This window comes from Aphelocoma coerulescens, chromosome 7, assembly GCF_041296385.1.
Source record: "Aphelocoma coerulescens isolate FSJ_1873_10779 chromosome 7, UR_Acoe_1.0, whole genome shotgun sequence".
Lineage (NCBI taxonomy): Eukaryota > Metazoa > Chordata > Aves > Passeriformes > Corvidae > Aphelocoma > Aphelocoma coerulescens.
Window position 1 is genome coordinate 24,751,728 of NC_091021.1, and position 12,342 is coordinate 24,764,069.

The following is a 12,342-nucleotide window of genomic DNA, read 5'->3' on the forward strand; positions in this document are numbered from 1 at the left end:
GTTCCTACCTGCTTCTGTAACTTTTGCACTTGAGCACAGTATAATAATGAATATAATTGTAAGAAGAGAATGGTTTATAAACCCATATACATTTATATTTTTCCCTTAAAAAGAAAAAAAATAGAAGTCAGTCACCTGCTGAACTCCAAAGCACATTTTTGTGAAATGAGTCAGAAATCTCCAAGTCTTAGATGGCTGCTAGATCTACAGGAAGATCTGGGAGAACTGAGGAAGGTAGTATTTGGTCGCTTTAAATTCACCATGAGAATTATTCTTTTTAAGACGATCCTTTTCCTTCTATTGATGTTCCCTGATCCTGATATACAGTCTATGCCACTGAGCCTGATGAAAATAGGTCAATAGGTTGCAATTCTGGAAAATATCTATGCTCCGAACTGTCATCTTTTGCATTTTTCACTGGTTCTTTTAACCTTTTCTGGCGTCTGGGTGGGATGTGAGTGAGCCATGGAGAAGACGGCAGCCCCATCCAACAGTTCATGTCAGACAGCTTGAAGTGACAAGCTGATATTGAAAATCCGGATATGGAAGACCTTAATATGTGGAGATTTATGGAGTTGTTTCTGAAACAAAGTAAGAAACACGTCCCTCTCACTCACCTCCTCTTTTCAACATTTTCCTTCTCACATGGTCTGAAGGACTGATCAAGCCAGGAGACAAGGTCTTGGGAGGCAACATAATTGGGAGAGACTTGGCCTCTGCAGCACTCTCAGCACATGCCAGGATGTCTTCACTGGCTCTTCCTAACTCTGGGAATGATCCATTTCATGGGGCAACTTTAAGATATTTTTTGCTTCCACGGGAAGTACCTGATTTTTTCTCACCTATGCCTCCAATGAAAAACAAAACAACTAATGAAGTGTAATTAATGAAAGACAAAGAAGTATGAGACAGATGTAGAAAATTGTGGGAATTGAAGGCTTTCAACATAAATCATGTGGGACTAACATTCCTGACTTTCCAAGCCATGTACTAAAACACTCACACATGCAGGAGCCTCAGTGCATGCATAACTTATGCCAGAAAGATGGAGATTGGGGAGCATCAATGATGGTGACACTGGGGAGCCATGGTCAGAAATCCACAGGGATGCATCATTCCTTGGAGGAACAAGGCCATGGACCCAGAGAGATGAGGTGTTGTGGGCCAGGACCAGCAGCACATTGCCTTCATTGGTTGGAGGATCCTATTACCCAACAGGACCTGCACAAGCCACACCATGGGAATGTTTTCCACACAGGAGCTGCTCAGATATGTGTGTCCTGGTAAGAAAAAGTTTCCCTTCCTCTTTTCTTCCCCAACATACACATTCTATGAAGTCTTGAGTAGGCAGAGTTTAACTTCCATCTTCCATTTAGGTACCAGGAGTCATCCTCTTCAATTTCTCCAGTAGCTTCTTTCCTTTGAAAAAACCAAATACCTATCAAGAAGGCAAAGCATTTGGTTTCTATCTTTTTAGGTCTCCAGCTGCAAAAAAAAGGTACCTCAGCCTCTAACTTTCTGCTTTTTTTTTTCCTTTTTTTCAGAGCTCTGGTATGTAATACTTTTGCTTTGGCATAGAGCACCTCTAATTCTCTAAGGACTCTAAAGTTGAAGGAGACAAGCAGGCATTTCAGTCATAGTATTTTGCATTTCTGCTCTCATATTCTGCTCTTATATTTTGCAGTTCCTTTTGGGAGTGGGATTATTGACTTTTTACATTCAAAATCAAACTTATTCAGGCTGAAATTGTCTCCTATATTTACAAAAAGAAAGAAAACATTTACATCCTGCTATTAAAGAGAAAGACTGCTCACATATGCATATTGGAATGCTTTATAATCTGAGCATTTAGTATTTTTTCCTGAAATATGATGGTTTTGTCTTAGCCAACAACATCCCTGCCTCAAAGTTTTCTTCCTTCAGAAGCCTTGAGTACTTAAAGCCTTGTCTGTTTTTACCCTTGCAGTCTGAACCGAACCCTTTCCATGGATTACCCATAGTGATTAAGGTTAAATGTCAGCTGATTTACACCCCAGGATGTGCCACTGAATAATCCTGAGCTCTTTTAAAGTGCAGTCATCACCTCCATGCAGTACAAGTGGGATTTGAGGCTTGCAGGCCCTTTGTAGATGTTTTTGGTTTGCAACAAAGACATCTGAAACAACTGCAGGAAAACAAACTATTCTGAAGTACAATCCTACCTGTCAGGTTTAACTGTGCAGTAAGTCCATAAACTTCTATTTCTTCTACGTGTTTATCTTCTTTCTCCATCCCCCCACTAGGTTTGTGCTAGTCAGAATTAACCCCACCTGTCTGCAGGGGATGAATGAATTTCCAGCACATTGATTCAGCACTCCACACTTTCCACTTTAAAAGATCTCGAGACTTAGTGACAGAACAGTCAATAACACTATTAAAATGTATAAAATATCTGTAAAACATCTCCCTCCTAGAAGTTAACCAGGTGAGTTCTCCTCATCTTACTCTGAGGCCACATTGTGATACCACATTAACCTGGGAAAGTCAGTGTCTTCATGCACTTGAAACTGAATTTCTGACCTGTCTGGGCTCAGGTATACTCCTAGAGATATTTATCTATATTGACATCCTGGGCTGGGGCTAATAGTCAGCACAACTGGGAAATGTGTTCACTCCTTAGCTTCAGGATTCTGGTGGTCACAGTGAGCGAAGTTGTCAGAACTTTTTGACATTTTAATGCATTTTCTTGCACATTAACGCCTTTGGGTGGGAAAATTATAGGCAGCTCCCTGTGCCTGCTGTTGGAAGCAAGATCCTTTCCTGGATGGGTCTTTGATTTTTCATCAGTCCTGATGCTCTGAGCTCAGAGTATGCAGTGGTGGCAGGTGAGGTCAAAGGAGGCTGTGGACACTGAGTGAGCAGTGGGATACTTGGATGGGTCTGCCATGTGGGACTGCAGCCTTCTCTTTTCTTCCCCATCCCACCAAGAGAGTGATACTTTCCTAGTGTCACTTTTCCAATGGCTCCAGTTGCTGCAGGCACAAGGACAGAGAAGAGCTTATTCTGGGTGCTGAGGAATAAAAAGATAAATAAGCACTGGACAACAGAGCCTCTTTTAAGAGGAGACCTATAGATGACAGGGGAACTTGAGTATGGCAAGAGATACTGGAATACACCGGTGTATCTCTTTTAATTTCTTTATACAACTTACACAAGGACAGGATCATGGCACAAACTTGGGGGAGAGGGAAGGAACAAGCAGGCGTGACTGAGTCCATATTTGTGGCTGAGAGGCAGAAGTGGAACCCCAGGCTCTTGGTCATGACAACCCCCCTCTGCCTTCCCTTGAATTATTGCCTTGATTAGCATGATGCCTTGCCCCTGGCAACCATGTGGCATTGAGTCTATGGAGGAAAATCTATGAGTGTTGAGAATAATTGGCTCTTTGATAGTAGATTGCTCAAAGGTCAAAGTGTACTGGGGAGAGCAAGACAGCTGAAAAGTCACATTCCCTGCAGGCGCTGTGGCACTGACCTCTTGTGCCTGCAAAAACTGGAAATCACAGATAATCTGCTGCAATGCCATGGCTTCTTGTGCTGGGGGACTGTGAGATCTCAGTGCAAACACTGTGGTTTCTCAGCTGACAACACTGGAGCTCTTTGTAGCAGCAGGTCAGGTTGTGTACAGGGGTAGTTAGATAAGGTTTTCATGTTATGTGATCTGTCTTGCTGCATTATTCTAACAAATTAGACACTACAAGGCCACTCTACTGTCTGTCTGTCTATGTCTGCACAGCCATGAGGACATTTCTCTCTTCCCCTGAACTCTAGCAGCTCTGATTTACTTGGTATCCATGAAGGATCTTGCTGTTTATGTTTGTGGGCTCTGTGGAAATGCTGTGGTTTGGTGCCCCTTGTTCATGTCCCCATCAGCCATGACAGAATTTCTTTAAAAGCTGAAGACCTTTTTAAACTGCTGACCCCAATCATCTCACCATGGAGCTTCATCAAAGATGAGAGAATTTGCCTCTACAATTTCTGTCTTTTTGTAGTACCTTCCATCCTGAGAAAGACTCAAGTTTTCAAGGTAGGACCTCTTTTCTGGAGAGTCTTACAGGAGAAGTCACAGAAACAAAACAGTGAGATTTCCGATTCTTGCCCAGAAAACCCTGAATTTACTTGAAAAGTGGGCAGCAGAGGTGAGCAGAATCCATCCAGAATGAGGTGGTACAACATATAGTACCTGACATAATGCAGCCAGTATTTAATAACAAGTACCCAAGGTCCTTTGTATTCAGAGGACCTGTTGGCAAAAGCCTTTCTGCAGGCTGTAGGTAGATTCTGCTTTACTTTGATACATCTCAGGAAGCTCCTCCTTTCTACATTGGGTAGGTTATTGAGCTTCTCAGTGTGTTTGCCCCGTTTGTGCTGTGGTGAAGTGGAAGATGTATGGTGAAGATGCATTTCTTCTGCATCAAAATGACCAGGGGAATTCGTGTTCAGGCACTGCAATCCTACAAAACAATGGCTAAAACGTAGCCAGGTTTTCTAGTGTGAGAAAGAACCTTTTCAGTACTCTTCCTCTTGTGCAGACCTGTTATGTCCCAAAGCCTCCATGCAAATTATCGTAGCCCTTTCCTTCACAGACAGGCTTAGAGATCATGGATTTACAACGCTTAGAGATCATGGATTTACAACACTGTTTCACAATGCTTATCCATTGGCTCTGGATCACTGGCCTCAGATTTAAGATGCTAACCTGCAGTGCCAGCCAGATAGGATCTCCAAGCACAGGGGGAGATTGAGGAATGTTTTGACAATTCCTAACCTATCCCATCCTACCTAATCCTATCCTACCCTATCCTGTGCTCATTCCTTTATCATGCTGTCTCCGACATGAATTAATATTTAGATATATTAGAGAACAGATAACATTCATGGCAAACTGGCTTAAAGCCAAGGTCTCCAGTGAGAATGTGTCCTTATTTCCTTCACCTTTTCCTTGACTCTCCTCTTTCCCTTCTGGAGTACTAACCCCATTTCTTCTCTTCTTGAGAAGTTGCAGGTTGGTTTTTATAGTCTTTTAAATGAAGCTGAAATTTTCCAAATAATTGTATAGGGAAAAGACTGAGGTTTGAGAGAGAAACAGTTTTCACTGAAAGAGAAACCCGTGGCCTGCCAGCACCAAACAGTGGGGCTCAGGCTTTCACTCCCCTTCTCCCAGTCACCACAGGGTGTTTTGAGGAGGTATCAAGGTTACAACTTCCTGGCAGTAGTTATTTCTCCAGAAAAATAAAAGAATCTGTAGAGGAAAGCAAAGGCATGCTGGCTGTTTGGCTGCTTCCTCAGTGCCATATAGCATCCCCAGGGATGTTGCCTTGCAAGATTTTCTTCCCAAGGCCGTAAGTTGGTTGATGGCTGAATGAGAAGCTTGGACGTGAAGTGCCATTTCCTCCTGCTGCAGTGATCTCTGTTCAGGTCTGCTGGCCACTGGCGTGTTACACTCAAGACCATGCAAAACCTCTCCCAGTGTAGTGTGAAATTTGCTCCAAAAGAGCAGAAACATCTGGTTAGTACCAGGAAGTGGTTGCTGGCTGGGTTTGGCAACAAGGGACCGTGTAGTTAATACACTCTTACCTCATCAGTAGGTGTCACTGCAGCAAAAGACAGGGTCCAGTGGAAAGTTTCAGAGGGGAATAGAGAAGGGTACTTCAGCCAACCAACCAGATGCAGTCAGTTCAGTGCTTCCTGACTACAGCCAGAGAACGGCTATGGATCTGGGTTTATGAATTGCTTGTAATAAGGCTATAGGAAATGAGAGATTAAGGAAATGAGTCATTAAGTGATTACAAAGACATGTGGAGCACACACAGTTGTGGCCGCCAGTAACAGAGCATTGAGCAACCGTAAATTTCTTCTACGGGGGTTTTGGGAATGTTCCTGCTGAACTTGTACGCAGTAGTGAGTTACGGTTCGGTGGATGTAGTTGAAATGAACCAGTAGCAAGTTTCAGTCACTCCCTAGCACAAAACCCACAAAAGAGTTTTCTAAGGCTCAAAAATCACCCTTTTGATGCCAGGCCTGGTGACTTGTCCCAGGAGAAATATTTCAACAGGTAAGAAACAGCCACCCTCTGACACAGTAGGATTTAGGTCTGGACTTAAGTATGAATGAGGGAGCTTTAACCAAGGCTCAGTTTGAACCTCTTTTTTGGGGCCAAATTCTGAGAGCTGACAATGCAGCCCTATGCTAGAAACAGCTTCTGACTCAGTTTCCATATCACTGTCAACAGAACCACCAGCAGCTGCTCTCCCTCTGTCAAGGTGTTTCTCTGATGTGCTGGGAATGGCATTCAGCAATGCTGTTGCACATGGAAGTGCAGATAACCAGGTCTTGGGTCTGCAGAAAGTGGGGTGGAGAGAGCAGCAGTGAGGCTACGCTTGTTTGGCAGGTGCACCACTATCTAGTCACAGAAGTCATAAAAATGGACACCCCGTGTGGTTTGGCAGCAAAACCCCCAAGTTTTTAATCCTGTTTTCTGGGAAGCACAGTCAAGAAAAAAAGACCTGAAATACAGAGCAGGTCAGCCTTGCTGCCTGCTATCAAACCCAGACTCTCCTGCTCTGCACAACCTTCTTGCAGGTTCTTGCTCCAACATATGTTATGCAGCAGGTTCAACAATCAGGTTGCCAAGCAGTCAAATACTATGGAAGGAGAAAATGAGGTAGTCAGGTATCTTTGACTCTATCCTAATGGATTTACTAAAGACATACATAAAGCCCTGGTGGCCCAATGCAGAAGAAAATTAAACAATATGAGATAGGTTCTCTGAGTCCTTTCTGATAATTTTTTTCACAGCATTTTGCCTCCAGAATGTGTTGGTTTTGTACCAACACCACTGCAAGTGCTAGCTTTCAAACTGGCTCAATGCTCTGCATCTTGTTTGCTGCTGGTTCCTTCTCCCATATATCTAATTCCCCAACCTACTCTCTAGACAGGAACATAGCTACAGATGCAGGGAGGAAAAGGCACATTTGGTGTGTCCCCCCCCCCCCCCCCCCCGGTCTAGGCTGACATGGAATGAGGCCTCTCAAAACAGGTATCCCGGTTAAAAAAACCCAAAAGTCATGTTTCCATTCCCTCTCTCTCAGTTTTATTTTATATTTGTATTCAGTCTCCTCAGATCCTTGCTGGCCTTCCATGCAAACAGTATTTTGGGTGTATACTACTTTGCTTCACACAGAAGTTAATCACAGCTGAGCAAAGAGTGGCTGCAGTGCTTATAGTCCCAGTTCAGTTTCACCCACTCCCCAGATGAACCACTCGGGCTCTGCATAGAGAATGCAAACAAAAATAATTTCTTTATTGGTTTTGCTGCCTCGTTTTCCCTTCTCTCATGGAGCTAGCTATCTCAGGAGGCTGAGACACTCAGAAATCCCTGTAGTGGGCTGATCAATGGGGGAGGATAGAGCAGAAAATCCACTGTTCATGCTGTTGTAGCAGAAGCAGTAGCGCAAGCACTGGTGTGTACGTAAGAGGCTCCGTATATGAGAGTTCCTGACCCTGTGACTTTAAATCTGACTAGATAAGAGAGCCAAAGAGTGGGAGGTGAAACAGAAGCCCAGAGAGCTGAAAAGATTTGTCATAGCAGATCTGGGACTGGTGCCCAAGCCTTCTAAGCACAGCTGGGTGATGATATTATGGTTATTATTAATAATAATAATAGTTAGTGTGCCAAAAGCTGGCGTTAGAGTAGGACTAAAAGAGATCACCAAACTGAGCAGAGTGTGGTGAATATTTTTGGCCAAAGAACATATCAGTGTTGACATCTTTCAAAATCTCTCAGGTATTTTCAAAACAAACTTTACAATTAAAAATAGGCACTGCACTTAAAAGCAAGGAGAAAAGAAGTTTCTAAATTATCTAACTAATAAGTGTAAAAGCCTTTCAATTTCATTCCAATGAAACATTTCATTTAGATCCAAAATTAACCTTTTCCTTTCATCCTAAACCTCAAAAGGTTATAGCGTTGGTTGAGCCTTTTCTTCCTCTCTGATTTTCCGTTTTGGTGATCAGACCAAAATACACAGCACTCACCAAGCTCCACTCATAAATCCTAAGGAAAAAACGTGCCCCATGGACTACATTAAACTTTATTATGTAGACTTTTCAACAATGAAAATCTCTCTCCCAGGCATTTTAACTACATCACCACAGTAACTATCCTACCATGCTACAACTTCTACTACAATATTTCTTTGTTGCACAGATAACTGTGACCAAGCCCTTGCTAACGTAATTCATGAGAGGGAGCAGCATGATTGAAACAATACTCACGCTTCAGGGTTGACCTCTAAACCTGTCATAAGTCACAAGTGTCAAAATCAAGCAAGGTTATACAGGGGAGGTTATGAAATTTCATCACTTATCCAGATGTTGGATTTTCTATGCCATAATGACAGGCAACTTACTCAACTGTATATGTTCTGATGAAAAGAACACATTTACTTTATTTTGATGGTTTTTCATTTTTAGATGATTCTCACCTCTTCTACAGCAGATTATTTTCTGTACTGTCTTTAGAAATGTTTCTTTTTGTTTGGTTTGTTAGTATTTCTCTGTGTGAGACAATGCATCAACACCTTTCATTCTGAGCAAATTCAGCCAAGAACTGTATCGCAGAGATATTTGCTACCTGATGAAATGTAGAGATGAGTGGAAGTAGCTGTTTTACAGCACAATGTTTGCAAAAGCTCAGGAAAGGAAAGACGAAAGAAGTGTGCCTGCAGCTGAAAGTGAAAGCAGAAAATTCAAGCAGAAGCAAAGTAACTGATCTAACAAGAATGCTACCCAGACACTGGACCTCTCCTCTTCTTGCAGAAAATGTCAAGTGATCCTAAATGATCAGGAGTAACTGGAGCTGTGGTTATGTCTGGTCAAAAAAGCTCCCTCAGCGCTCTCAGTGGAACCTCCCCACCTGCCATGAGGATACTTTCTCTTCTCACAAACACACCGAGATCCACAGGCAGGACAGCTGAACACCCTGTTCTGTTTGATGTTGTCTGAAGGAAAACAGTCCCCACTAATGACTAAGTCTCCTGTGTTGCTTCATCCTTGCCCGCCAAACACTTGTACTCAGAGTCCTAGATCTGCAGAGACGAGAGGTAGGCATGAATTTTTGGATGTATCCAAACACAAGTCAGAAAAACACACCAACAGAGTTCTCTAACTCCTTGGATTTTCCTGGAGTCACCTAATTACTTCAAGGGTTTCTCAGAAATACCTGGAGTTTCCCAGACAGACTGGCCTTTGAGAAGCTGCATTGTGACTCCATCACAAGCCCATTAATTCCACCCTGTATGAAGTCCTGTTGTCCAGAGAGTGATAACATGCTGAAGAGATAAACCTGTTCAGCAGAGCCTTGCCTTCAACTTACACACACAACGGTGTAATGCTGAAAGCCCTCAGAAAAACACGTGCCTATTGAAGACAGGATTTTCTTTTTCCTGTTTCTTTTTCTTCCAGGGGAAACAAAATGAACTTAAATAGACTTGGGGGTCAGAGCACAGGGGAAAGCAATAATCCTAAAAACACAGCATCAGCAGGAGACACACACATGGCTCAGAAAACCTAGCAGAGGAATAAAAATCAAGAGCTATATCCAGACTGGCCATGATAGTTGCCCTAACATACAGGAGCAGCTACTTTACTGATACCAGAGCAAACCAGGGTCTGACAGTCCAGCACTGTTACTCACTAAATATGATCCCAAACTCATTGATGACTAAGATGCCTACTAAGTTTGCCATTCTGAGAGGGACATTGTGGTATATTAAAGAGGGATGGTCAGTCTTACAGGGTGTTGATAGTGAGGTGCCAATAAGATCTCTGAAGATGGACTGTCCTCTGCAGTGCATACCATTCCCATCAGGATGGTGTGGGATCACACTGGGGCAGCAGGGGAAGGGAATCAGAATTCACCAGCTTAATTGGAATAAAGCACCACATGAAGCACTTGATTTCCCATCTCCTGGATGTTTTTCTGGAATAAAATATTCAACAGACATGTAATAAGCTGAAATTAGAAGGCCTGTGTTTGTATAGGAGGTGAAACCTGATATTCAGATGTCCTCTTCTGGCTTTACAAATCTGGATGATCTGTAGAAGATTTCTATGCAGAAGGCTGACACTCTAACAAATACCAGAACAATTCTGTGCTCTACACAAATGTCACACAATAGCCAATAGATGATGTGCTAGTCCTCATTCTTCACCCCTGGCACTGCATACAGCACATGGCCCATCTCTGGCCCTGTTGTTCTCGTCCACCCATCTCTAGCTAAACATTGGTACTTTTCTGAATTTGGCAGCACGGCCAATAATAATATTGCAAGATAACTCTAAAACCGTAAATAAAATTAATAAACATGGTTTTGCAACCTCTGAGGGAAGGCTTCAGGTGAAAAACATTTTTCACTTCCTTTTTCATATCTGTTCCAAGGCTCTGCATGGGCATTCCAGTGATATTTAACCCTATCTGTACTGAACAGGGGTTGTTGCTACTGATGGTTTTGTTCCCTTGGATTCAAGAAGCAACATCTGAAATTAGGGGTCAATTATACATATGTGAAATAGCCCTTGGTTTGGAAAAGCACCAAGATTATATCATGAGGCCCTCCAGGAACAACAGCACTCTAGGTGCCACCCATAAGCCTGGGGAGTACCTACACTCCTCAAACAGAAACAGCCTCAGCAACACCCAGTAAAGAAAGGACGGTGTGGGTAGGGAAAGCAAGGAAGAAAAGTTACTTCACCTCACCCTTATAAATGGCTGTAGGGACATTGAAAAGGACATTGAAGGGCATGCAGAATGTCCCTACCCAAAGACAAAATCAGATCAACCCAAAAGATATGCTCAAAATTACCTGGTAATGAAGACTCCATGCCCTTCTTACCCTCCTTGCACAAATCTATCCCAGAGTTTCTCTGTTCTTACTTTCCCTTTTTCCAGTCTTTGGATAATCTATCATGAGCATGGAGAAGAGGTGATCCCACACCACAGTGTAGCTCTCCTCCCATTATTGGAAGACCTCTGCACTCCAAAGCAATTCCACAACATCCAGAAATTTGCTTTGAAAGTTACTAACTTTGGTACACCAAAAATAAAAATAAGCAAGTAACCCCATCATGGAAATAAGCAGCTGTGTTTAGAGGCACTCATGCAAGAGGAGACAGGGTGAGTGGCCAGGGGTGTGGAGGAACAAAGAAGCTTCTCTGGCCATTGCCAGTATTAATGAAAGACCAATCCTAGGAGTTTGCTCCAGCAGTTTTAGAAACAATAATAACAGTCCTCCCCCTCCCAACATACTAAATCTGATCCTTGCTAATGTGAATTAATACCAGGTTTCAGTGCAGCCACTGGGGTAATATGATACTCTGGAGTGCTGTAATCCTAAACAGAGCATTAGGAGAGCAGCTCACACCACAGCTGTGGCTCCTTGCAGGTGTTTATTCCCCAAGTAGCCCCTTCAGCAGCAAGTTTCTGACTGCATGAGAGGCGTGGGGGGAACTCTGTCATGGTCAGACAATAAGTTTCTCTGGAATAAACATGCTGGCCCAGTGCTGGCGGTACCAGGAGGGCTGGGAAGGGGGAAGTCTGAAGTGCTGTGGTTCTCTGTTTATTATGCACAAAAGGAGAGAGAAGCAGGTGAATGAACGAAATAGATACCTCTGAGTCACCCCTTCCCCTGGTGACTGGGCACACAGTGCCTGTGCACACATGTGCTCTTTGTTCCTGTGAATGCTGTTCCTACTGCCCCTGCCCCACCGCTTCCCCTTATCCCCCCCCTGCAACCAGCCCTAGCTCACACATTTAATCAACAATCCCCACTATTCATTTTTCAGGGGCACCAAAGGGAAACAGAAGTCTCCCAAGCAAAGTTCTGCCTCCTTTGGGACTGCCCTGCTTCCCCTCCACCCATCCTTCACCACCCTCCTCCCCCAAGCCTCTCACCATGCCTGTCTGCAGCCACAACTTGATATTGGGTTTCAACAGGCCTCCAGCTGACCCGGTGGGTTCATCCTATAAAAATACCTCTTGTGCTGTTCATCTCTCTGATTACTTCTGCCTCGTAACAGGTGGGGCTGCCAGCTCAAAGGGGGAGGGAAGGATGGGAGAGCTGCCTTTTAGCTGCATGCCCTCCTCCTAAGGAAACAAAAAGCCCCATTTGTTTATTCCCCCAGCTAATTTTCCAAGGTCTTGGGGTTTTTCAGAAAAGAGCTTTGTGTAAGTCCATTTTTTTAAGTTCAATACCACTGGAGTCAACGGAGGGACATGTACAGCACTTGCCTAGCTGAATTTCCA

At 43.5% G+C, this 12,342-nt stretch overlaps 1 long non-coding RNA gene across 1 annotated transcript; it reads right to left on the minus strand.

Moving 5' to 3' along the window:
* Positions 1-4,554: 4,554 nt before the first annotated feature.
* Positions 4,555-12,081, minus strand: LOC138113092 (uncharacterized). The gene is made up of 3 exons (XR_011151996.1): positions 11,992-12,081; positions 5,616-5,783; positions 4,555-5,524 (listed from the first exon to the last, which is right to left on the minus strand). It is a non-coding gene; the product is annotated as an uncharacterized lncRNA (long non-coding RNA).
* Positions 12,082-12,342: the final 261 nt, after the last annotated feature.